This window comes from Scyliorhinus torazame, chromosome 18, assembly GCF_047496885.1.
Source record: "Scyliorhinus torazame isolate Kashiwa2021f chromosome 18, sScyTor2.1, whole genome shotgun sequence".
Classification (NCBI taxonomy): Eukaryota; Metazoa; Chordata; class Chondrichthyes; order Carcharhiniformes; family Scyliorhinidae; genus Scyliorhinus; species Scyliorhinus torazame.
This window is the reverse complement of record NC_092724.1, coordinates 105,537,716-105,565,400: the sequence shown is the minus strand read 5'-3', so window position 1 is coordinate 105,565,400 and position 27,685 is coordinate 105,537,716. Positions and strand designations below refer to the sequence as shown.

The window sequence follows — 27,685 nt, the reverse complement described above, 5'->3', positions numbered from 1 at the left end:
GGGTTTGAGAGGTTTAGAAACATGTTTCTGGAAGATAGGTTCGCTGGCCTAGACAAGTTGTAAGAGACGTTCCAGCTCCTGAGAGGGAATGTATTTAGTTACTTTAAGGGGCGTGATTTTGTTATGCAAGGAGCTTCCTTCATTTCCCCTGGTACTGCCTTTGCTTACGGACAGGATCCTGTCCTTGGCCGAGTTAGGAGAGGGTAATTTTTGGATGTCTATGGGCAGCAATTGGCATCGTTGGAGCAAGTAAAGAGGAAGTGGGAGGGTGAGCTGGGTTTGGTCTTTGAGGTTGGAATATGGAGTGAGGCTCTTCACAGGGTCAACTTCACCTCATGTGCGAGGTTAAGCCTGATCCAGTTCACGATGATGCACAGGGTGCACTTGACTGAGGCGCATATGAGTAGGCAATTCTCGGGGATGGACATGTGTGAGCGGTGCTCTAGGGGCCACATGCACATGTTTTGGCCTTTTTCCAAGCTTGTTAGTTTCTGGGTCTTTTACGATACAATGCCAGGGGCGTTTAGTTGAAATCGTGCCCGTTGATGGCCATTTATGGAGTTTCCGACTTGCCGATGCTGCAGATGGGGACAAGGGCAGGTGTCCTAGCCTTTCCCTCGCTAATAGCCCGGAGACGGGTTCTGCTTGGGTAGAGGTCGTCGGTGCCACCTATGGCCTCAGCTTGGTGGGGGACCTGATGGAAGTTTTGCACCTGGAGAAGATCAAGTATACCATGAGGGGTCGGCGGAAGAGTTCTACTCGATGTGGCAGCCCTTCATCTCCTTTTTCAAGGAACTGGTCACTGTCAGCTGTAAAACCTTTTTTTAAAAAAAGGTTCATGCAGGTCTACACAAGGTTCCAAGGAAGCTGCCACAACTTGTTCATCCTGAGCTGCTGAAGATTTCCTAGTTGCCTCAGCTTTAAAGGACATCCAAACATCTTTGTTGGTGGATACTGGGTGATGAGGGCATTCATTAAAGACTTGGCTATGACTGTGTGCAACCCCCAACACAGAGGGAGAGGATACCTCATGACTGGTGCCATGTAACTACAAGGGCAACCATTAAACAGGCCATGCGCCTTCTGAAAAAGGGGGACAGATGATGTGATGTATTTGGCGGAGCCTTGAAATATACTACATCTAGGCCTGACAATTGGGCTGGATTCTCCGTTTGGGAGACTAAGTCCCCACGCCGGCGTGAAAACGGTGGCCTTTTACGCCACGAAAACTGGCGCAAAACAGCGACCGATTCCCTGCTCCGGGGAGGGGCTAGCAGCCTGGCAGTGTAGAGCTCCCAGCTCTAGCTGCCGAAATGGCCCGGAGCACTGCCGGGTCCGTGGGCGTGCATGCGCATGGTGGCAGCCTGCAGCGGCCACGCCGTCTTCATGGCGGACACAGCTTGTTAGTTTCTGTGTCTTTTATGATACAATGCCAGGGGCGTTTAGTTGAAGCCATGCCCGAACCGCAAAAATAGTCCCTCCCTTTGGACGGCTCGCGTGCCCGGACACCCCCCTCCAACGGTGCCCCAAGCCCCTCCTGCCCGCGGATCAGCCCTTCCCCGACTGTGGCGGCGCTGGACTGAGTTTGCAGCCGCCACTGTGAGTTCCCGACGTTTGAGACCACACCCGTCCCATGCCGTCGGGAACCCGGCCGGTAAGCGGTGCTGCCTCCGATTTTGTCATCATCGGGGATTCTCCGCCCCGTCGCCGAATGCGATTACGGTCTTGGGGATCGAAGAATCCAGCCCATTGTTCTGTTATGCCGTGGTCTGCACAACCTGACTCTTGGTTGCTTTGGAGAATTGGGACCTCCTCCTTTTCCTCTGGAAGATTTGGAGCAGGTCCGAGACCTTCAGGTTTTGACAGTGCATCTGAGCAATCTCTTATCAATGAATGGCCATTGACATGTGTGCCAAAGAGACATGTACCCGTTTCTACTCCGCACCCCTTAAATGCCCATGTAAATAATGAGTTTTTCTCCTTCATATAGTCTTGGCGGCCTTTCCTTAAATGCCCTTACCATCTTTGTGGGACTTCAATGACATCCAGCCAAGAGGTACATTCACCACTACCCTTGTGCAGTGCAGATTTTCTCCTTTGCAATGACCACTGGTGCAGAAATGAGCACTCAATATGTTATCTAATGCAAAACAAGGCCTGTCATTTGACACTTTAATCCAAATCTTTGATGTGCCACAACAAATTATCATCCACTGAGACCCAAATACATCTAGGCGGAATTACACGACTGCTTGTGAGTATTCATTCTTAAGCTGTGCTCTCCTGTCATGTATGGCTGAAGTGGAGACTGGCTTCTTGCTTTTCTGCTCTGTTGTATTTGATAACTGCGGCACCTATGCAGTAGCCATCTCTATCATCACATTAAGTATTGGTGTTGCCATCAAAGGGGTTGAGGAGGCACTGTCAGTGCCAGGAACACCCTGAGAGGAACCCCCAGGGGATTTGGACAGCTGCCCCTCCATCCTTTCACAGCCCATCTATTCTTCCCTGCTTCCCGAAGAGACTGCACACCTGGTGATGCATCCATCCAGGTGACGCAGGCCCACCTTGCACATCCATCACATCACAGAGCTCAGAGATGAGAAAACATTATGCAGGTCAGTACATTTCTCTTCTATCCACTGGGTGATATGCTGCATGTTGTTCTCCTTGAGGGTATCCATTCATGCAATGGAAGAGCACATGTGCTCATATACTAGAGACATGGCAACTATTGTGGCATGAATGGATTCTTCCATCGTCAGCACGTGGAAGTGAACAGCCTTTGGGAACTCTGACCGACGTCCACACGTTTCACTCTGCTCCTCCCAGCATTTGCCAGTTTGCTGATGGCTCCCGAGGCTCGACATCTGCATGAAGCTGGGCCTCGACTGACCTTGCCTACTCTTCCACTGCGGAGCAGTAGGAGCTGTCACTTTCCCCTGTTAACTGAATTCATACTTCTGTGCTTTAATTACCAGCTGCTTAACACCCTTTTCTAACTGCCCACAAATGTGAACATGTGTGTGCTGGTGAAGGATGACGTAACGCTGTATCCTCAGATGGTGGCTCCTTCTCTGAGGCCTCATGCTGTTTCACTGCCATCATTGTTGCCTCATAATCTACTTGACCTGTGAGAGGGATGAGAAATTTCAGAGTGCTGCACTTTCCAACAACCTCTGCTGCCCTCATGTATCTGGAGTACCTTGTGGTCACCGCTGGCCAATATGTGCGCCATAGACAATGCTGGTCAGAGGTTTCAATGACTGTTTCCATGAAGTTACTCACTCAGTGGGCTCTAAAGTGCCTCACCATCAGTGACAGGCTACCCTGATGCGAACCCTCCAAGCTCCATTGCCTCCTCTCCGCCCCTGGATCAGCATACAATGATGCATCCAGTTCCTCTCAGCACTGACATTGTGAGCTCTTTCTCTTTCCAACATAGGCATACACGGTGTCACTCATCTCTTACAGCCTATTTGTCCAGCATTATATCAATGGGAGGCTTGTTGCTGTAAGTGGCCGTTTAGCATTGGCGATGCTGTTATCAATGCTGACCAACCAGGGATCTCAACTGTGAGGCTACTATATATTTGCAGTGAATGCAGATACCTGATCATGTCCAATGCCTGGGACAGCAGCTGCTTCTCATTTTATTGGTGTCTTTTGTGACATCCAGAGCTGTGAGCTTGGTATGATGAATCTGACTCACCTTGCTAGACTGCACCACTTTGCTGAATCGCTTCTGGCACTGCACCCATGGTTTGTGTGACCATCCCGAAGTTGCTCAACTCCTCGGTCCCCTCCAGCCATGCAAATCGGGTGGGGCTCAGGGGCCTCTCCTCCCACTGACTGGGAAGGGCACCCTCTCTCTATGCCCTTGCTGCCAGCTGGAGCAACTCCAGGGTGGTGACACCGAACCTTGGAGCCACCATCCCTCTAACTGTGGCTATTCCTTCACTGCCCCCCTTATTTAGCCTCCTCTCCCATTGCCTCTGATGTGTGTGACTCCTTTTGTTGTGACTGCTGCCTTTCCTTTAAAAATGGCACCTGCATTTCAGCTCCTGGGATTTCCACCCAGCACCGGTTTAGTAGCTGGCTCCCATGTCTGCGGTCATGAACTGGCAAAGTCAGTTATTGTGCATCGCCACTCATCGTGGCCTGAATCAGATCCTGATGTCAGGGCTTCCTCCTTTCTGCTAACATTCACTCCACGCTGCCTCACTCTGTTCACATGGGGAAAAAGAACTACTTCAGCAATGGAATGGAGGGTGACAGTGGAACATACTTTCTTCAGGAGTGAATGCCTGAAAGGGAGGAAGGCAGTGAGTGGCAGAGGAAGAGTCAATTCTAGTCTAAGCAATCCTTTGCCCCATAGGGGCCAGCAGGTTTGCACAAAAAAAGCGCAAGGGTCATTGGAACTCTCTCCTTTCACCAGAGCAGGAACGTTTGTCACTGTTTTCAACCTCCCCCCCCCCCCCCCCCCCCCCATCCCTGCTTCGTTAAAATTCAGGCAAATTATTGGCTGCCCATTCCAATATTTCTTGCATGTATCACTTTACCCCTCACAAAAACGTGGGGTAAACATTTAAATTTTAGAACACATTGAGATATAATAATTTAGCGTTTGTATTGGCTTCCAATGAAATATATCGTGATCTGCTTCATGTTGTGTGTCTCCTTTCTGTGGAAGCTGCGTAAGTTCAAGTGTACCCTTGGGTTATGACATCGCACAGCTCAAATGGCTACTTGTGTGGTATTAATAGAAAAATGCGCAAAAGGTGAATGTATTACAAGGTTGTCTATGGATATTAATGATTTCAGAGACTTTGCCAAGTAACCGTCTGTTTATTCAATTATTTAACACTGACACCCCCTCCCACAATTCTCCCATGCTGACAGTTTTTTTAAAAAATCTGTTCAAGAGGAGAAGTAATGGTATCTTAGCAGAGAACTACTTGAACTACTACATTGCCGAAAATCTGGATGAACTTTCGGAGGGGAATGTGAATTAGAAAAACTGAAGAAAAATCAATGGAGGACGATTACATTTTATGAGGAGTGTGTGATGTTATAATCTGCGAAAAAACAGTATCAGAATTCAACCTTGTCCTTTGATATTTTTTGGTGCAACTTTAGTAAAATTAATGGCACTTTTAAGTTCAAAATGCCTGATACGTGGGAGGTGGATGTGGGGCTGTGGTACTGGCTCTACCTCTCGATGAGGAGTCCTGTTTTCAAGTCCAGCCTTCGGACTGGATAGCCAAATAGGTTCATTAATGCAGAGTCTGTAAATCCTTCCAATATGCCTGATGACAGATGGTACGAAACATAGAAACTAAGAGCAGGAGTACGATATTCGGCCCTTAAAGCCTACTCTGCTATTCAGTATGACCACGGATGATCCTTTATCTTAATGACATACTCCCACGTTCTTCCCATACCCCTTGATGTCTTTACAGTCTATCTATTTTCTTCTTGGATACATTCAGTGATTTGGCCTCCGTAGCCTTCTGTGGTTCCTCATGTTCACTACCCTTTGAGTGAAGAAACTTCTCCTCATTTCAGTCCTCAATGGCCTACACAGTACCCTGAGACTGTGACCCTTTGTTCTAGATCCCTCCCAGCCAAAGGAAACATCATCCAGTCTATACAGCTGTGTCAGAATTTTTTGTATCTCAGTCAGATCCCCTCTCATCCTTCTACATTCTGGCAAATATACAGGCCCATTTGAACCAATCACTCCTCGTATGATAATCCGACCACCCCAGGAATGACTCTAGTGAACCTTTGCTACACTACGTCTGTGACAAGTCTATCCTTTCTTATATAAGTAGACCAGAACTGCACATAATTTATTTGCCAGGTGTGGTCTCATCAAGGCCCTGTACAGGTACAGTAAGACACCCCTGCTTCTGTACTCAAGTCCTCTTGCAATGAAGACCAACATATCATTTGTCTGTGCCTACATGTTTGCTTTCAGTAATTGATGTACAAGGACGTTTTCCAATTTATCACCATTTAAATAATACTCTGCCATTCTGTTTCTCCATCCAAACTGGAAAACTTCACATTTATCCATGTTATGCTACATCTGTCACATATTTGTTCATTCATTCAACTTGTCTAAATCACCGGGAAGGCTCTTAACATCCTCCTTACCACTCATTCCTACCAAGTTTTGTGTCATCAGCAAACTTAGAAATATTACATTTGGTTACATCATCCAAATTAATTCTGTATATTGTGAATGGCTGGGGCCCAAGCACTGATCCCCGAGGGACCCCATGAGTCACCATCTGCCACTTCAAAAAAGACCCATTTATTCCTACTCTCTTTCCTGCCTGCTAACCAATTCTCAATCCATGCCAACATATTAACCCAATTCCATGCACTTTAAATTTGTACACTAATCTCCGATGTGGGACTTTATCAAAAACTTCTGAAAATTTAAATACACCACATCTACTGGTTCACCCTTATCTGTTCTATTAGTTACATCCTCAAAAATCTTCAGTTGGTTTGTCAAACATGATTTCCCTTTCATAAATCCATGTTGACTTTGTCTAATCCCTTTGATAAGCATCCTGTTATCACATTCCATTGTAATAGACTTTGCATTAGGGTTAGGCATATTCCGTATTACTGATGTTGGGCTAATCAATCTGTAATTCCGTTTTCTTCCTCCCTTTTTAAAATAACTGTGTTACATTTGCCCCCCTCCAGTCTACCGGGACTGTTCCAAAGGCGACAGAATTTTGGAAGAGGACAACCAACGCATCCATTATTTCCATGGACACCTTCTTTAGGACCCTCAGATGTAGGTAAATCAGGTCTTGGGGATTTTTTCGGCTTTCAGTCCCATTAATTTCTCCAGCAATTTTTTTCTTAACAACTTCCTTCAATTCCTCCTTCTCACTAGACCCTTGGTTCCCTAGTATTTGTGTTTTCTGCCAGAAGACAGAACTCAAGTAGTTGTTTAATTGTTGTACGATTTCCTTGTTCTCTTTATAAATTCTCCCATTTTGGACTGTCAGGGACCTACATTTTTCTTCACTAAACTTTTGTCTTATTACATACTTATGGAAACTTTTACAATCCTCTTTTTAGGTTACTTGCAAGTGTACTCTCATTGTCTATTTTCCCCCTCTTAATCAATGCCTTGATCCTCCTTTGCTGAATGCTCAACCTTTCCTTCTCAGACTACTTTTTCGAGCAACTTTATATGACTCCTCTTTGGGTCCAATAAAGTCCTTAATTTATTTTTTTGGTCATGGTTAGGCCACTTTTCTTGTTCTGTTTTTGCACTGGGAAGGAATGTATAACTATTGCAGTGCATACATTTGTTTCTTAAATTTTTGCCATTGTTTAGCACTGTCATGCTGTTTAATGAAGTTCCCCAATCTACCTTGCCCAACTCATACCTCGTACCTTTGTAGTTTCTTGTGTTCAGATTTAGGACCCTAGTTTCAGATTGGACCCCTTCACCTTCACTCTTAATGAAGACTTCTATCATGTTATGGTCACTGTTCCCTAAAGGACCCCACACAACAAATCTAGGATCGTATGTTCCCCAGTTGGTTCCTCGACATACTGGTCTAAAAATCCATCTCGTACACACTCCAGGAATTCATCCACCGCAGCATTATTGCTAATTTTGGTTTGCCCAATCTATATGTAGATTAAAGTTATCCATGAATACTGTAGCACTTGTTACGTGCATCTCTAATGTCCTGTTTAATGCATTCCTGTACCTTACCGCCACTCCTTGCTGCTGCTTAGTTCCACCCAGACTGATTCTACATTTAGATTTTCTGAGACAAAATCCTGTTTCACTATTGCACTAATTTCATTCTTATCTAACAACATTGGCCCCATCACCTTTCTCTTTTGTGTGTCCTTCCTAAAAGTCAAGTACCTTTTGGATATTCAATTCCCAGCTTGGGTGACCTTGTAGCCACGTCTCCATAATCACAATTGTATCATACCCGTTTATATTAATTTGTACTGTGAATTTGTGTACCTTATAATGAATGTTCCGAGCATTCAGGCACAATGCCTTTAGGCTTGTCTGTTTAAGAGTAGAAGAGTTTCTTCTTCAGCCATACTGCAGAAGGCAAAGGAAAACCAGGCAGTACTTTGACAAGCATACTCATGGTCCAATCCAATGAAATTCCATGATCACCAACATCCGCTTTGGACATGGTATCTGAAGGGGGAGGACGATACATAGGACCAAAGGTGAAAGCTGATGCCACACTGGTGGGCAGCAGGATCTGAGGCAACATTTTACTGGCAGTGGCCAAATAAGAGCCTGCCAGGACAGTTGTTGAAGAATGGATTGCAATCCTCTTTCCAGAGCATAGGGTCCAATAAGAGGTCCAGTACACAGCAGCCTGGACAGCACAACCTTGGGGGTGGCCACCCCTGGGGCTGCAGCATGAAGGAGAGGACCCTTAAAGATAAGTAAGATTTTGGGGGTGAAAGTTGGGGACCAGACAGAGTCTGGTGATTGGGGTGGGGGTGTATTGCAGTGGTGGTGCTATAATGGGGAGTGCTCATTTTCCAGTCCAATATCTGGATAAATTATTCTGAGACCCATGAATCACAGCAAAGAGTCATCACTCCGTGTGTATCATGTGTCACCTGATGATTTTCCCCATTTCAAAATGTTTATTGATTTTACATGCTTCTGGTATCATTGAATTCCTACAGCGCAGAAGGAGGACATTTGGCCCATCGAGTCTGCCTCGACTCTTCGAAAGAGCATCTAGTATTAACAAATTATTCACAGACATCTATTCCCTTTGATACATACATAAATACATCCGACACTCACTCCTGTCCATACACAGAACATATCAAGCAGAAGCTCACCTCTTACAAGTGAAATATGCCATGGTTTCAAAACTATGAAACACAGTCTCAAGCACAGAACCTCTCTCTTGTTTTTAAAGGCAGATGGCTCAGAGTCTCGATTAGGTGTACAGCTTTTCCAAATCAACGCAATCCAAGCACCAGTGAGGTTGTCTGGAAATAAATGGAGATCGATGCCGACACCTTTCGTACTTATGCTATATCAAAAAGCATTTACTGATTAGCAATGAATTGAAGTGTTTGTGAACCAAATGTTATTGCTACAGAACTGGCCTTGTATCCAAAAACAAATGGCTGGCAGGAACAAAAATAAAGAAAGGTTTGCATTTATATAGTGTCTTGCACGAGCATGACCCTGATTGTGGATCTGTCCGAGAGCTGATTCGGTGTTACCCATCAAGTGGAACCCTTGTAACCACTTTAAGCAGCATCTTAAAACTTCTCAGAAGAGAACATGTTGCCGTTATATAGCACCTTCACGATCTCAGAAGATTGCACAGTGCCTTATAGCCAATTAAGTACTTTTGAAGTTATTCACTGTTTTAATGTAGGAAACACAGTAGCCAATTTGCACACAGCAGGGTCCCACACACAGCAATTGATAATGACCAGATAATCTGTGCTTGGGATGTTGATTGAGGAGTAAATATTGGCCAGAACACTGGAGATAATAACTCCCTTGTTCTTCTTCAGAATAGTGTGATGGAACTTTTTACATCCAGCTGCAAGGGTAAATGGGGCCTTATCCAAACCTCTCATCCAAAAGATGGCACCCCTGGAAGAACAGCATTGGAGTGTTAGCCTTGATTTTTGCACATGTCCTGGAAAGGGATTTTAACCAACAACCCCCTGACCCAAAAGTGCGAGTGCTGTGACATCAGGAACACTGATGACACCAAAATCCTTATGGAAGCAACAAGATATTTGGCCAGCACTGAAGAACCATGATTTTAATCCACATAACAAGCACTGCACTCAGTTTATCAATTATCACCACATTTGAGCAACAAAGCCAAAATTAAAAGCAAAACATAATGTAAGAGGCCATTACAATGTTACTTCTTATTAAGCTCATTACTCACACTTGCAGTTCTCAACAAGCAGTTCCAACAATAGCATTTCTACATCATTACATAAGAGCGTTTGACATATTTCTTGGACATTATCAAATAATAGATTTTTGCTGTTTTCCATTAATGGATGTTGCAGTATTTGGATGTTGCAATATTTATCAGATTCACAGAATGTTCTGTTGGTCGAGTGTTGGAAGAGAATGTGTGTGTTTTGAAAGCAGAAGATGACTAATGAGCAGAGGCATCCCATCATATCTCCTGATGTATCCTAACAGGAGTGCCTAGTTTATGTGGGCCACTGTGGTATGCACCACCGAGTCTCCTGGGCCATATTTAAAGTTTAATTCAGCTGTCCTTTATTTTACATGTAATTCAAGCAGCCTCTTTAGTTCCTGTAATTTGGGACTTATCCACCACTGCAATAATAGTGCAAAGAAAAGCTTTTTCAAAACCTCAAAGTCCATTAAAATCAAACAGGACAAACCAGTGAGTTAAGAAATATAAGTACAAATAGAACTGTATTGCTGTATATGGGTCATGGGTAGTAATTTGGAGGCCTTTTCGTATACATTCTTTACAATTTTATTTGATTTCAGCTGAATTTTTAATGCAACAGAAGTTCGTTTCCAATCTGGATATTAGAAACTGAACTCAAGTGTATAAGAGGTGAAGCAAATTCAAACATGACAACATAGAAAAGGATGAGTTAGAAAAATGTACCTAGCTTTGACGGAGGTTTTGGGACCCTAACCCTAACCCTAACCCTTGGATGTATTGTATCAAGACCTTACTGACACTGAAATGCATTGTTAATCTAGTCTATTGTGCATTTAGAAAATATTGAATCTATCACAATAAAAGTTCCCTTGTTCACTCTAACAACATATTTTGAATTAATTCTTATGTAGCACTGACCTCCTTCTTCTCCAGTTTTCTGCCCGAAGGCAGGTCTGACCCAGGGCACCACAACCTCCACCACGGGTAAGGCAAGGAGGCAGGCAGTGTAGAACGGTGAAGTGTAAAAGGAGCGGATGTCCTGTCCATGCCCCCCCTCCATGTCTGGATCTCCCCTCACCGATGTTCAACACCCCCACCCCATCCCATTTATTTACCTTAGAAATGTACCTTCTCTCTGGCCTGATATTTACAATGACCCCTTTAAACTCCCCTGCTTTATGAGCTTGTGCTGTAAAAAGGGGGCTAGCCCTCCTGCCTTTTGCTTCTTTTACCCACTTTGCCGCCGGAGCAGGGGATGCGTTGCGCTACCTGAATCTCACCTGAACTGAGTCAGGAAGCTCAGAATCATAAAATTTACAGTGCAGAAAAAGGCCCATCGAGTCTGCACCAGCCCTTGGAAAGAGCACCCCACTTAAGCCCATGCCTCCACGCTATTCCCGTAACCCCATAATCCAGTAACCCCACCCAACCTTTTTGGACTCTTAAGGGCAATTTACCATGGCCAATCCACCTAACCTGCACATCTTTGGACTGTGGGAGGAAACGGGAGCACCCGGAGGAAACCCTCGCAGACACGGAGAGAAAGTGCAGACTCCGCACAGGCAGTGACCCAAGCCGGGAATCGAACCTGGGACCCTGGAGCTGTGAAGCAACTGTGCTAACCACTGTACTATGTGTTGCCCTCAGGCGAGACAGGCACTTTAGAATTTAAGCGCAGGTAAGTCAGTGCGAAGTCGCAATCCACTGCTGAATGCCACGGCGAGCAAGTTACGGACCATTAACTCTGTAGTGATGTAGGTGCCAATCATCATCAGACAAGTTAAAGCTTGACACCAGTAACCTGGATCATTTATCCTCTGGTTTCAGCTCCCCACTTCTAGTCTGATTGGAATAGGCCAACAGTCGACAAAGCACCCGCTGCCTCCTCTTGCCTTTCCCAAATCTGATCAAGGTTGGGAATTTGCCAGTTGGGGGGTATTTATTCTGCGAACACTCCTATTCTGTGCTACAGAGCAGTATGGCTCAAACATATTGCATCATCTAACCTTTTTAAGCAATAGATTTGTGATATATCCAATATCTTGTGGATTAAACATCGCAACCATTTTGTTTTAGAAATTCAAACAAGCAGGCAATGCTGGATATTATTATACACAATGGATTTCATGTCGTTCTATGTTGAAAAATACCTTTCCCCATTCTCATTGCACAGTATATGCTGTTAAGTCATTATTGTTGATCTTTAAAATGGGTGTCTTGCCAACTGCCAATGTAAAGAGTTCAGAATGGATGAAACGTATCCCTCAGAGTATGTTATATATTGTAAAGGTAACAGGTGTGTGGGACAGTGTTTAAAGTCACAGAACCCCTACTGTGCAGAAGGAGGCCATTCGGCCCATCGGGTCTGCACCAAACTTATGACAGAGCACCCAGGGCAGCACGGTAGCATGGTGGTTAGCACAATTGCTTCACAGCTCCAGGGTCCCAGGTTCGATTCCCGGCTTGGCTCACTGTACGGCGTCTGCACATTCTCCCCGTGTGTGCGTGGGTTTCCTCCGGGTGCTCCGATTTCCTCCCACAGTCCAAAGATGTGCAGGTTAGGTGGATTGGTCATGCTAAATTGCCCTTAGTGTCCAAAATTGCCCTTAGTGTTGGGTTGGGTTACTGGATTATGGGGATAGGGTGGAGGTTTGGGCTTGGGTAGGGTGCTCTTTCAAAGAGCCGGTACAGACTCAATGGGCCGAATAGCCTCCTTCTGCACTGTAAATTCTATGAACTCTATCTAGGCCCATTTCCCCCTCCCTACCCCGTAACCCCATCTAACCTGCGCACCTTTGGACTGTGGGTGTAAACCGAAGCACGTGGAGGAATCCCACGCAGAGATGGGGGGAATGTGCAAACTCCTCACAGTCACCCATGGTCCGAATCGAACCCGGATCCCTGACACTGTGAGCCAACAGTGCTAACCACTGTTGCCGCAATGCCATCATGTGAGTGATGGTTATAAACTAGAACTATTTTGCTCTCTGAAATTATTGCCTAATATTTACACCCACATTTCATTCTCCATGAGGCTCCATGTTCATTTCTGTTTTGAAATGTCTAGAAGTAAAAACCCTCAACGCAGACAGGATGGTTGGTCAACGTGATCAAATTTCGTTCTCAGCAGGGTGTGCTACAAATGGCTCTTTGAATATTTTTAGCAAACCTGTTTGTTTTTGTTCCACCACTGCAAATCACACTACTTATTGTTCCTTCTCCTAGAATGTGCAGTTTGAAACCAGCCAGCTCATCATTTTTTTAATCTTCCTCCCCCAGTACCCTCCCCCCTCCCCCCTGCCCCCCCCCCCCCCTCCTCTGCCAGGACACATAATTTGCTTACACAGTCAAACTGTACTAAAATACTCTGTTGATATTAGGGAGAGTTTCAATGAAAGGTGTGTAAAATGTATTAAATCATAGTGTTTATGGAAACTTGCATGGAAAGAATTTGCTGCAGTCGGTCCAATGGGTGCAATTGGAGATTGACGGGACGAAAGATGAGGTGAGGCTCAATGTGCTTTCGACAGATGCAGAGCTAAAGTTGCATCTAAAACTATACATGAAGAGTAGCATTTCTAAAATGTAGTTTTTTTTTAAAAGCAGTACCGTATACTTCAGTACATGTTCCCTCATCGCTGCGCTTAGTTTTCGGAGACCTCGGGACACTATATTAAGCATTGCTTTAGTGTACACCTCCTCTGTTTTGCCAATGTTGCTCATTCTCCAAGTTGCAAATTTGGTGATTTTTAGGTTTTTTTTCAATCGAGACCAGTTAAGTGGATTAAACAGCCTCCTGAGCCAGCATCATGTGATCATCCTTTATTATGCTTGAGAATCTGCTGCTCAGCCTGTGGTATGAGTGTCCTTCTCTGCGAAATGTCAGGAAATTTCGCAATCGTCAGATAGGTTACTGTGACAAGCAGCACTGAAATCTCTGACGTTATTTGTTTCTGGATCAGTGTTTTTCAAACTTTTTTTGCCCGGGACCCACTTTTACGAACCAACCGCCCTTCAGGACCCACGCCGGTCGACCTTCATGACCCGTGCCTACCGAACATCATCACCCACCATTTTCACTAATCTTTTAATGTGGCAGGTGAGCCTGCTTGGTCCTCACGATCTCACTTGCTTTGTTATACAATGTTACATTTCTGCTGAGAACTTCAGCTGATGATTTTAACTCTCACTGCATCTGTTGAAAAAAATCACGAGGCTTGTCCTCAAACTCGCCATGCCTTCAAATGCCTTTGAGGTTTTGAGGGTTTTAAACTTTAATTGGCTGTGGTAAACCACTGTGTTCCTATATTAAGGGTTGTACGGTAGAACCTGCACTACAGGTTCACCTGGGCCCCTGGATGCTAGCGCCGCCCAGGAGCCGGGTTATAAATATGCGTGGCCTTCAGCTCGCAGCCATTTCGTCAGCTGCTGTAGGAGGCCACACTTCAGAGACTAATAAAACCTCAATTTGAATTCAACTTCATCTCCAGCCAAATTGATCGTGCCTCAATTTATTATGCATCAATCTTATTCAGAAGATGCACCTCCGGATTAAACCAGATCGACTGCAGCTGGATCCACACACAAGCGACGCCAGAAAGGACTTTCAGCACTGGCTAGCTTTTTTTGAAGCGTATATCAACGCGGCGCCGACCCCTGTTCCAGAGGCTCAGAAGATTCAAATCTTGTACTCCAGACTCAACTCTAAAATCTTCCCGCTGGTCCAGGATGCGCCCAATTACGCTGACGCTATGACTCAACTCAAAGAGAGTTATGAGCAGAAGACGAACACGCTCTTCACCAGACACGCATTCGCAACGCTTACTCAACTACCTGATGAGTCAATCGAGGACTTCTGGAGGGCCCTGATCCCACTCGTTCGGGACTGTGACAGCCAGGACATTACAGCTAAGGAGCACTCAGATCTCCTTATGCGGGATGCTTTTGTTACTGGGATTGGGTCCGATGTTGTCAGGCAACGGCTCCTAGAAGGGGCCACGCGTGACCTCGCAGAGACTAAAACACTAGCGCTTTCCATGACGGTCGCCCTGCGCAATGTACAGTCCTACGCTCCCAACCGTGCGGCCCACTCCTACGCTTCATGGGCCCCACAGGCAGCCGCCCCAGCGGGGGCGCTACCCACCCAGTACGCCTGCACTACGCGCCAGCCAGTGATCTCCGGGGGGCCCCGATGCTATTTTTGCAGCCAACGTAGACACCCCCGCCAACGCTGCCCGGCCCGCGCTGCCCTTTGTAAGGCCTGCGGGAAGAAGGGCCACTACGCAGCGGTGTGCCAGGCCCGCTCAGTGGCAGCGGTTCCCCCCCCCCCCCCCCCCCCCCTGGTCACGGACAATGGGCGCCGCTCTCCTCCCCTCCTCCCCAGGCCATGTGCGAGCAATAGGCGCTGCCATCTTCTCCCCCGCACAACACGTGCGTTTTATGGGTGCCGCCATCTTGCTCCACCCCTGCAACGTGCGTTCCATGGGCGCCGCCATTTTGTGACCCCCCGGGACCTCCGGGCGCCGCCATCTTGTCCACCCCACAGCACACAGAGACCAACGGCGTTTCAGGACCCCGACACAGCGGCCGCCTCACTACCCGATGATCAACCACGACTCGCATCCATGGTAATCGACCAGTCCAGACCACGCACTCTGACCAACGCATCCACCAGCGTGAAAGTCAATGGCCACATAACCTCCTGCCTACTGGACTCTGGGAGTACCGAGAGCTTTGTACATCCAAATACGGTAAGGCGCTGCTCCCTTAAGGTACACCCTACCAATCAAAGCATCTCCCTGGCCTCCGGATCCCATCGCATAGCGATCCGGGGGTACTGCACGGTCACGCTCATAGTCCAAGGCGTAGAGTTCCATGGTTTTCACCTTTACGTCCTCCCTAACCTCTGCGCTGCACTTATCCTTAGCCTGGATTTTCAGTGCAACCTCCAGAGCCTGACCCTTAAATTCGGCGGACCATTACCACCCCTCACTGTGTGCGGCCTCGCGACCCTAAAGGTCGATCCTCCTTCCCTCTTTGCCAATCTAACTCCAGATTGCTAACCCGTCGCCACCAGGAGCAGATGGTACAGCACCCAGGATAAGGCCTTCATCAGGTCCGAGGTCCAGCGGTTGCTTCAGGAGGGAGTCATCGAGGCCAGCAACAGCCCCTGGAGAGATCAAGTGGTAGTGGTTAAGTCTGGGGAGAAAAATCGAATGGTCATGGACTACAGCCAGACCATCAACAGGTACATGCAGCTCGACGCGTACCCCCTCCCACGCATATCTGACATGGTTAACCAGATTGCACAGTACCGGGTCTTCTCAACGGTGGACCTGAAATCCGCTTGCCACCAGCTCCCCATCCGTAAATCGGACCGGCCATACACCGCCTTCGAGGCAGATGGCCGGCTATATCACTTCCTTAGGGTCCCCTTCGGTGTCACCAATGGGGTTTCGGTCTTCCAAAGGGAGATGGACCGAATGGTCGACTGGTACGGCTTGCGGGCCACGTTTCCGTACCTAGACAATGTGACCATCTGCGGCCATGATCAACAGGACCACGATGCCAACCTCGCTAAATTTCTCCGCACTGCCACTCTCCTCAACCTCACGTACAACAAGGACAAGTGTGTGATCCGTACAAACCGCTTAGCCATCCTCGGCTACGTGGTCCAGGACGGAGTTCTGGGGCCCGATCCCGACCACATGCGCCCCATCATGGAGCTTCCCCTCCCCCACTGCTCCAAGGCCCTCAAACGCTGCCTGGGGTTCTTCTCGTATTACGCTCAGTGGTTCCCAAACTATGCGGACAAGGCCCGCCTACTCACACAGTCCACTCATTTCCCCCTGACAGCCGAGGCCCAACTGGCCTTCGCCCGGATCAGAGCTGATATTGCCAAAGCTGGAATGCACGCTGCAGACGAAACACTTCCTTTCCAAGTAGAAAGCGACGCATCGGACGTCGCCCTTGCCGCCACCCTCAACCAGGCAGGCAGGCCCATGGCATTCTTTTCCCGCACCCTCAATGCCTCCGAAATTCGGCACTCATCCGTCGAAAAGGAGGCCCAGGTTATCGTTCAGGCTGTGCGACATTGGAGGCATTACCTGGCCGGCAGGAGATTCACTCTCCTCACTGACCAACGGTCGGTAGCCTTCATGTTCAACAACACACAGCGGGGCAAGATCAAAAATGACAAAACCTTGCGGTGGAGAATCGAGTTCTCCACCTATAATTACGAGATTAAGTATTGCCCTGGCAAACTCAACGAGCCCACAGACGCCCTATCCCGAGGTACATGTGCCAGTACACAGGTAGACCGACTCCGGACCCCGCACGACAGCCTTTGTCACCCAGGGGTCACTCGGTCGTATCACTTCATTAAGGCACAAAATTTGCCCTACTCTGTCGAGGAAGTAAGGATGATCACCAAGGATTGCCAGGTCTGTGCGGAGTGCAAACCGCACTTCTACCGGCCGGACCGCGTGCACCTGGTGAAGGCCTCCCGCCCCTTTGAACGCCTCAGCGTGGATTTCAAAGGCCCCCTCCCCTCCTCCGACTGACACACATATTTCCTCAGTGTGATCGATGAATACTCCCGTTTTCCCTTCGCCATCCCATTCCCCGACATGACGTCTGTCACCGTCATTAAAGCCCTTAATTCTATCTTCACTCTGTTCGGCTTCCCCGCCAACATCCACAGTGACAGGGGATCCTCATTCATGAGTGATGAGCTGCGTCAGTTCCTGCTCAGCAGGGGTATCGCCTCCAGCAGAACGACGAGCTACAACCCCCGGGGAAACGGACCGGTAGAAAGGGAGAATGGGATGGTATGGAGGGCCGTCCAGCTGGCCCTACGGTCCAGAAATCTCCCGGCCTCCCGCTGGCAAGAGGTCCTCCCTGATACACTACATTCCATTCGCTCGTTACTTTGCACTGCGACTAACAGCACACCGCATGAACGTCTTTTTGCCTTCCCCAGGAAGTCCACATCCAGGGTATCCTAACTTGGCTCACAGCTCCGGGAACCGTGCTTCTCCATAAACATGTGCGGCTCCACAAGGTGGACCCGTTGGTGGAAAGGGTGCTCCTGCTCCACGCAAACCCACAGTACGCCTACGTGGCGTTCCCCGACGGCCGCCAGTATACCGTCTCCCTCAGGGACCTGGCACCAGCAGGTTCCCCCCACACACCGCCCCCGCGCCACCCTGCCCCGCCGCCCCCATCACCCCCCCCAGGACTGTCCGTCCTCCCCCTGCCCACCCCCGTTGATGAAGAGGATTTTGGCACGCTCCCAGAGTCAACTTTGACTACAACACCACCATCATCGCCGGCTCCACTTCGTCGATCTCAAAGGACGATCAGGGCGCTGGACCGGCTGGACCTCTGACCGGCCCACCGGATGACCAGAGAAATTTTTTTTTCACTGTTCTGTAAATATTAAAGATTGCAAATTGTATATAGTTATCCACCACCCCCGCCGGACTCAATTTTAACAGGGGGTGAATGTGGTAAACCACTGTGTTCCTATATTAAGCGTTGTACGGTAGAACCTGCACTACAGGTTAACCTGGGCCCCTGCATGCTAGCTCCGCCCAGGAGCCGGGTTATAAATATGCGTGGCCTTCAGCTAGCAGCCATTTTGTCAGCTGCTAATTGATCGTGCCTCAATGGCCAGTACTTCTCTGTATGTAACACACATGAGCTTTGCATCTTGATTTGCAGAGGCACAATTAATAAACCCAGACCTCAAGAATTTTTATGCTGCTTTGTTCCTGGTTTCAGCTTCTTATGGGTTATTCATTAGAGACCCTGCATTTCACACCAGCATTGCTGGCAGTCAAAAAATGGAGGAATCTCTCTTGTCACGGGACATCAGTGCACCTGCTCTCTGTCGCTGCTTTTGGAGAGAAGATTCCATCGATTTTTAAAGAGAATCTGCTCCTGGGTCAGCGCGTTCTGCCTCGCTGGGCTCCGGGCACTACTGAGGCACACATGCGCGGGACGGCCCTCATTCTGAAAGCTGGTCGCAGCCGGCATTTTTAAAAGCTGGTTGTGGCAATTGGGCACCTCTTCCCACGTTCAGGAACAACATGACTGATAGCCCCACAACCCTCCCGGCCCCTGCCCATGACCCACCAATTGCGACCCTGAGTTTGAAAATGACTATTCTAGATGATGCATCACTACACCAATCAGTACACAATTAGGGTGGATAAAGTCTGTTGCTTCGGTGCTGTGTGTGCTGATTGGTGACGGCATCAGTGGGATTCTTGTGGCAAGTTGCACTTGGTGCCACACTGCGCTGAGGGTGTTAGTGTACATGCGGTGACTCACTGCTGGAAGTATGCAGAGCAGACAGATCATGACATCAATCAACTTGCAACCCCGACCTGAACCTCCACAAGGGACAGTGTGTGCAGCATTTGCATTTTAGCTCGGATTTCCTCACTTAAATCTGCCACCTGCTGCAGCCAGAATTGCAACCTGTGAGCAGGGCAGTGCAGCATTGCCAGAGGCTATGAAGGTGACTGTGGCCATGATATTTGACATCTGGCTCCTTCCAGGATGGAGTTGAAGATATTTGCAAAATCGGAAAGTGTGCTGTCTAGTATTGCGTAAAGGAGATCACTAAGGCCCTCCCTTCATTGTGAGCTAATTACATTTCATTCTCTCTTGTCCAAGGGCAGCAGGCGGACTGAGAACATGGCTTTGTTCGGGGTGCAGGCTTCCTGTCTTCCAAGGGGCATTGACTGCAAATGCATCGCTGTGTGCGTCAGCTCTGCCCTCTACGGGTAGGATTCTCCGACCCCCCAACGGGCACGGGGAGATCGGACCTCGGGGATGGGGGGCCCCCATGGTGGCCTGGTCCGCGATCGGGGCCCACTGATCTGCGGGCAGGCTTGTTCTGTCGGGGCACTTCTTCCTTCCCCACCGGGCCCCTGTAGGGCTCCGTCATATTGCCTGGGGGCTGGCACGGAGAAGAGACCCCCCCCCGTGCATGCATGAGAATACGCCGGCCGTTCTGCGCATGCACGGAACCAAGGCGGTCGTTCCGCGCATGCGCGAACTCGCGCTGTCCCTTTGGGGCCGGCTGGAGCGGCGATTTCCTTCCTTAAAGGACATTAGTTAACTAGGTGTTTTTTTTAATGATAATCCATGATAGTTTCATGGTCACCATTACAGAGACTAGTTTTCAATTCCAGAGTTTATTGATTGAATTTAAATTCCACCAGCTGATGTTGTGGGATTTGAACCCATGTTACCAGAGCATTAGCCTGGGTCTCTGGATTACTCGTCCAGTGACATTGCCACTACATGACAATCTCCTCCCATATGTTGGCATACTGAAACAGCATGCCCACTGGCTTGACTGTGCTGGAGGAACCCTGCAGCACTCCAAAAATTGCATGCAAGGTGTGTAGTAGTCTGCCACAGGCTGCACAACCTCGCGATCATAGAGCGATCGCATTTCCCACCAGTTATTCAGCGAGCAGCTGAAGAGCAGGAACATGAGAAGCAGGAACATGAGAAGCAGAAAAGCCAACCTAAACAGCCACTTTCTGTCTGCGCTAATCTTGAAGAATTCTTCTGAGTACAATACCAGTAACTGTTACCTCAATCTCTAATTCACCAACAGTCCCAAGCCTTAGCATCACTCACAAATTCATCATCACATGCTTGACCTTAATGAAAAGATACTGGGTAGCACAGTGGTCAGCACTGTTACTCCACAGTTCAAGTGTCCCAGGTTTGATTCCCAGTTTGGGTCACTGTCCGTGTGGAGTCTGCACGTTCTCCCTGTGTCTGTGTGGGTTTTCTCCAGGTGGTCCGGTTTCCTCCCACAACTCCTGAAAGACGTGCTGTTCGGTAATTTGGACATTCTGAATTCTCCCTCTGTGTACCCGAACAGGCACTGGAATGTGCCGACTAGGTGCTTTTCACAGTAACTTCATTGCAGTGTTAATGTAAGCCTACTTGTGACAATAAAGATTATAATTATTATTAAATACAAGTCAAAAAATAAGCCACAATTCACAAAGACCTGAGGAATATTCAAGCTTGGGCAGATAAGTGGCAAATGACATTAATGCCATACAAGTGCCAGGCTATTACCATCTCCAACAAGAAAGAATCTAACCATCTCCATTGACATTCAGTGGCAGCACCATAACTGAATCCCACACGAGCAACATCCTGGGGGTTACTGTTGACCATAAAGTGAACTAGACCAGCCATATAAGTACTGTGGCTACAATAAGAGGTAAGAGCTGGGAATTCTGCAGAGAGCAACTCGCCTCATGACTCCCCAAAACCTGTCCGTCATCCACAAGTTACAAGTCAGGAATGTGATGGAAAACTCTCCACTTGCCTGGATGAATGCAGCTCCAAAAACATTCAAGAATCTTGATATCCAGGACAACGTAGCCCGCTTGATTGGCATCCCACCCACCACCTTGAACATTCACTCCTTCCACCACTGACACACAAGTGGCTGCAGTGTGTACTATCTACAAGATGCACTGCAGAAACTCACCAAGGCTCCTTCGACAGCTCCTTCCAAACCTGTGATGCATATCAATTTGAAGTGCAAAGACAGCAGATACTTGGGAACACCACCACCTGCAGGTTCCTTTCCATGCAATGCACCATCCTGACTTGGAAATATATCACTTCCCCTTCAATGCCACTTGGTCAGAATCCTGGAATTCCCTTGCAAAGAGCACTATGGGTGTACCAATACCACATAGGCTACAGTGGTTCAAGAAGACAGCTCAGCACCACCGTTTCAAATTAGGAATGTTGGCCTTGCCAGCGACATCTACATACCATGAATGAATAAATAGAATTAAACATTTGTGGATTTGTCGTCTTTTTAAAACTTTTTTGATGGGGATGTTGTTGGCTAGGAAACTTTATTGCCCATCAGTAATTCCCCGGCAACAGGTAGACATCTGCTTCGAGATTGGAGTATCTGTATTCAATTGCATAATGAGATACAATTTTAAAAGTAACGAGATACATTGGCTAGACCAACGTCATACAGTTGCCAGAACCCGCATAAGCTGACCGGTAGTTTTAAACCGAACAGCCAGAGAGGTGAGTTTGAAATCTAACATTCAGGAGTTGATGCTAACTGAGTCTTACATAGTGATTTTCTGGCCACGTTGTGCTCTTGTTGAGCGTAGCGCAGCCGGTGAATGCTGGCTGGGAGAGTCTTGCAACGAGCCTCACAACAGGCTCCATGCCTCCCGGGATTCTCTAGAGTCCCGCGTGACATCGGAGTCGGAAGCCCGCCCCAAATGCGCGAGACTGAATGACGCTCGTGGATGTAGGTTGTAAACCTATGTACAACCTACCGGTGTGGGATCCACTGGCCTCCCTTGATTCTTCAGCCTCCCCAGGGAGGCTGCAGGGGGTGCGATCAGTGCTGGTCCACACAAATGTGGACCAGGCGGAAAGGCACCCAGGGGGTCTCCCGTGTCACCAGAGATCCCTGGGTGGTCAGGGTAAGTGCAAATTGGCTCCCTGGCCCTCCCCCTGGAACATGGGCACCTGGACACTGACACCCTGGCAATGCCAAGGTGCACTGATAGCACTGCCAAGTTGACAGGAGCACTGCCTGGTTGCCAGGGTGGCAGTGCAAGGGTGCCCGAGTGCCAGAGTGTCATTGCCAAGGGTCAGGTGGCGAAGGGGGCCAGAAAAGTGAACAAGTGTCATTGAATAGCGGTGGGGAACTCGCCAGCAGATCCGGCGGGAAACTCCCTGAAAAACCCGCCACAAATTAACTTAGAGATTTTGGGGGAGAATCACGCCCCGAGAGTCACAGTCATGCAAAAACCTTCATAAAGACAGTTTAAATATCTTCATTGGACCAGGAAAGCATTTCCCAGATTTGACTATCCGTAGTGTATTGTGTGGTAATTAGAAGCTGAATTTGATTCATAGATCTTGTTTGGGAATGGGGAAGTTTTGAGAAGTTCAGGGATCGTAGTTTGGAACAAGGGCTACATTCTACCTAAACTGTGTATCTGTGTGTTTCGTAACTCTTATGCTTTATTGTCCTAGAATATGGTAGTCGAGTTTGTGCATATTCGTCTTTTCATTAATGTAATAAATAGTCGTTAATAATTTTTATACGATGACTGGGCTGATTATCTTCATTGGGGCTTCATTTGACTCCTCACACCATTAAAAAATATATATATATACGCCCCCACGAACAGGTCCCAAGTTGGGATACCCTCGCAAATACCACCAGCACAGTTCGTGACAATACCCATCTGTGTTCTTCTGTGGACTGCTCCATCAAATTACTCATCCAAGTCCCCTGCAGCAGCAGAACTCACATGTTACCTCACCTTCAGTGCTGTCGCTGCTGCGCTCTGGTTTCAGGCCTTGTGTCTCATCATGTGCAGATCCCGTCTTTGTACTACCCTCTAAATTAACTGCAGTGTCAGTATTGAGCTGGTAGCAGTGAGCCTGAAATCAAGTGATGGTGCTGTGCTTTCAATATCGGTGTCTTCTTGCTATTTCTTCACTGCCTGGCCGGCCAAGTTGGACCTCTTGGTTACCCTTGTGCATCCTTCCTTTCAGGAAAGGTGCAGGGAAGAGGGGAAAATAAGAGGCACATGCTTACACCATCTGCAGTTTATAATTTGATAATGGGGTTGGGAGGTGGAATATGAGAAGGAGAATGAGGAGCAAGGATGCCATTGTTAATGGTCTCAGCCCCTCTTCTGACAACGCTCTCAGCAGTGGGCATTCCAATAATAGCCAGCAGCATCTCCTCAATGGAGGTCAGGTTAGACGGTGCAAGTGTTGGCCCACAGAAGTGAATGTGGGGAAGATATGATGGCGAAAGATGATATGGGCAACTGCATCAAATTATACAGAGAAGGTGAGGAGGCCTAAAACAACTTTGGTTTATGTGCAGAAGACATTGTTTTGTGGTGTTTGGTGAGGGCCATTAGTGATCTGATATTTACCTACTTCAGTTCTATTGCAGACAATCAACAAAATTGGATATTGAACACAGGTCAGCACAGAATGGTGAAATGACATTGAGGTAGCAGATTAAGTGCTGCTCAATAGAGCATGTGAACGGCAATCTGCCGTTTTCTGATTTCCCTATTGAATTACATGAAATGTCTGGTGATTTCAGATTAGTCTTTTTGTTAAGCTAATATATTTTGGCAGTTTCTTACTGGTTAGTGTGGTCATATAATGTCTTTGACAGGAATTGGCCATGGAACTGCAAGAAATAACAACAAAAATCAAGGTTTCCTTTCTTTTGAAACTCGGCCAATTTCTGCAGCTTCTAAAGCAAAACGATCTGAAAGCTGAGAGTTTGAGAGGGATCAGATATCTGGAGTGCCTGGTCCTGTGGCTGCCTGATGGGACTTCCCTACCCCTCTAAGCAACATCCTTACACCATTGCCACCTCTCAAAGGTGTAGACTCCCAGTAATAACAATGAGCTCTTGTGGGGCAGCACGGTAGCCTTGTGGATAGCACAATTGCTTCACAGCTCCAGGGTCCCAGGTTCGATTCCGGCTTGGGTCACTGTCTGTGCGGAGTCTGCACATCCTCCCCGTGTGTGCGTGGGTTTCCTCCGGGTGCTCCGGTTTCCTCCCACAGTCCAAAGATGTGCAGGTTAGGTGGATTGGTCATGATAAATTGCCCTTAGTGTCCAAAATTGCCCTTAGTGTTGGGTGGGGTTGCTGGGTTATGGGGATAGGGTGGCAGTGTTGACCTTGGGTAGGGTGCTCTTTCCAAGAGCCGGTGCAGACTCGATGGGCCGAATGGCCTCCTTCTGCACTGTAAATTCTATGTATATGTTGCTTCAGTTATGTTTTCATACATTCTTTTGTGTGAGTAAATTGCTTATAGTTTATACGGTCTTCATTCTCCTGTTACCATCTGCACTGGACTTGCCATTCCTTGCAGCAGTGTGTATCTCTTCTGTCCAGCATTGCGAAGAATTATTCTCCTCCATCTACAGTGTTGCCCATTTAAACCTTGTTGTTTGGGCCAATTGTTTGGATTCCTGTTGTTTTGTGGGCTTCTGGGGATGAAGTAACAGACTTGGAGTTCGGCCCTCTGGTACATTTGCTTTCTTCAAAAGTATGTTAGGACCATCATTTGAAAATGGACAGCTCGTTGTTGGTGCAAATAAATTGTGCTCTTGGGTTTCCTTATTGTAATCTTTGCTTTGGCATAATTCAATGAGCAAATTTCCCAGCACTGCTCGGACTGTTATTAACATTGTAAACAAGCGAGTTACTTCATGAGGTTTCAATTACATTTGTCAAATGAAATCTTTCAGTTCTACATTCAGTCTTGATCAGATTCTAATTGATTCTCAAACAATCCTGTGTTCCAGTGTGTAGCGAGTGGATATATTGTATCCTGGCCAAATGCTTTTGGAATAATTATCATTTTTCCCATAATTTAACTAACACTCTGGACTCTGCAAACCTCTTCTCTGTTATTGGTTTGCGTTTTGATTATATCAAACTCATGCCAAAATTGGTTGAAATTGCAAAGTGATGTAAAATTTTTAATTTGATTTGGCCTCTCAGATTAATTATGCATAATAGTTCTGACCTAACTTCAATTGAAAATCTTCTCACTAGCTTGGAAATTGCAGAAAATGTGAAGTTAAGTGAGGTCAAGTTACCTTCTAAATATTTGTTGTTCAAACTGTTATCAAGTGAGGACATATCCCAACGTGTGGAAAAAAAACTGCCCTGGAAAAATGCACATCTCCTGAAATTCAGGAGATTCAGCGATTTGTAATCTACTTGCCTGCCTTAAAGAAGTGAATAGTTTAGACCAGGTGACAACTATTATTTATTTCATCTTTGGGACCTGAAATTGAATACTTGCCAGAATGCTGTCTCCTCTGCCTGTCAGCTAAGAAAAACTAGCCACATATTTAAGTTTCTCATGTGTATATACATGCCCCCTTCGCATGCAACTGTTGGTAATTCACATTATTGGCACTAGATTGACAATCTCAGTCAGATCATAAGGATAGTTGGCTTCAGAAATGGAAATCGAGAGATCATTCTTCTGGGGGTGGATTTTTGGACGTAAAAAAGATCAGAACCTTGCTTTAGCCTATGTCGCAACACAGCTGTGTTGCATTTTAGTTCCGATTAATTTAATGATAGATGGAGTGAAAAAAATGACACAACTTCCAGGATTAATATATTTCAGATTAAAACTTGTCATATCCAGTAAGAATATCATATTCCTTACTTTCAAGATATAGGGTTGGCGTGAAAAGGCCACTTATTCATAGCCCTGCAGCGGGCGAGCAGGGACCCATCGGGAAGCTCGTAGCTTTAGCTGCAGATACGGGCCCCCGCACTTCCAGGTCAGAGGCTGCACATGCGCATGGTGGCGGCCTCCAGCGGCCGCGTCGTGCTCCATGGCGGACTCCGACTGCAGAGCTGGACTTACCAAATAGTGCCCCCGATCCGCCACGCGCAAAAACTGCCCGGACCCATATGAGGCCCTCCCCTGCCCTCCGATCGACCCGCGCCCGACCAGGTGGCCACGGGCTGAGTCTGCAGCTGCCACGCGAGTATCCCGAATGGCTGGACTACATTAGATCCACACTGTCGGGACTTCGGCCAATTGGGGGTGGAGAATAGCGGGGCGGGCCTCCAGCAATGGCCGCAGGTAGTGGATATGCGGCGCGGCGTACTCTCCGGAGAATCGGGGAACCGGCACGGTCTCGATTCCATGTGTGGAAATGGATTCTGCGCCTCGGCGCTGGACGCAATTTTGGTATTGGCGTGCGGAGAATCCAGCCCACAGACTTCAGTCACTGTGGTCCTTTTAAAATAAATTTTACAGAATGGTCAAAATGCTGCCCAAGGTGGCCACCAAAAGTCAGATGACCATTTGTGATTTTACACATAGACAAAGGATTAACTCACCCCTGAACATGCTTCTGGAAAGTTCTTAAAATATAAGTAACCATAGGTGGAATGCCTTCCCTCGAGTGGACATACCAAGAAAAAACCTATCTGTGAAGTTCACATCATCTATTTTATGTGGGCTGACCCAAAATTTTAAATCTATCCCAGACTTTCTGTGCCCAACCTCAAAGCTTAACTATGAGAGCTGTGAAGATGTCCATCCATTCTCCATTGTTTAGTTTTTGCTAAATCATTCTGGACAGACTGTAGATGTATTGATCATGTAACTGAAACTGGCTACAGATAATTGATCTTTTTATCCCAAGAATTAGGGGACGACCAGACACTCCTGAAGGCCAACAGGTCAATTCCCCCAGCCAAAAGAACCTTTCCTAACAACCAGTCAACTTGGGTAGTGTGCGGGGGATTGCCTCTGAAGAAACTCAGCCATAAATCCCAAGACTTCCAACTTTCATTTGGTCCATGAGAGAGAACCCATCCATGCCTGCATTACAGGATTTGGTGTGTGTGTTTGTTTGTGTGTAGGTGTATGCACACGTGAGAGAGCGGGTGTGTTTTGTTGCGATTACAGTTTACCATGTGTGAATGAACATTAGATTTTCTTCTGATATAAATGTACCTGAAAGCGTGCGTCGTGCTTATTACTGAAAATCAAAATACTCTGAGGGGTTTAAAATGCTCCCTCTAAAACACGCCTGTTGCAGACAGCTGAGAGGTACGGGCAAAAGGGGACTAGTAATCCTACCATTTCCTTCTTCTGGCCCGACCAATCTCCTCTTAGCAC

At 47.3% G+C, this 27,685-nt stretch overlaps 1 long non-coding RNA gene across 2 annotated transcripts in view; it reads left to right on the top strand.

Annotated features, from left to right (window-relative positions):
• Positions 1-27,685, top strand: part of LOC140394836 (uncharacterized) — a 710,765-nt gene that overhangs the window by 9,083 nt on the left and 673,997 nt on the right. The window contains exon 2 of one of the 2 annotated variants that reach the window (XR_011936028.1): positions 6,727-6,820. The exons of the other annotated variant lie outside the window; for it this stretch is intronic. This is a non-coding gene — a long non-coding RNA (uncharacterized lncRNA). The remainder of the gene's footprint in view (positions 1-6,726; positions 6,821-27,685) is intronic. 2 annotated transcript variants of the gene reach the window in all.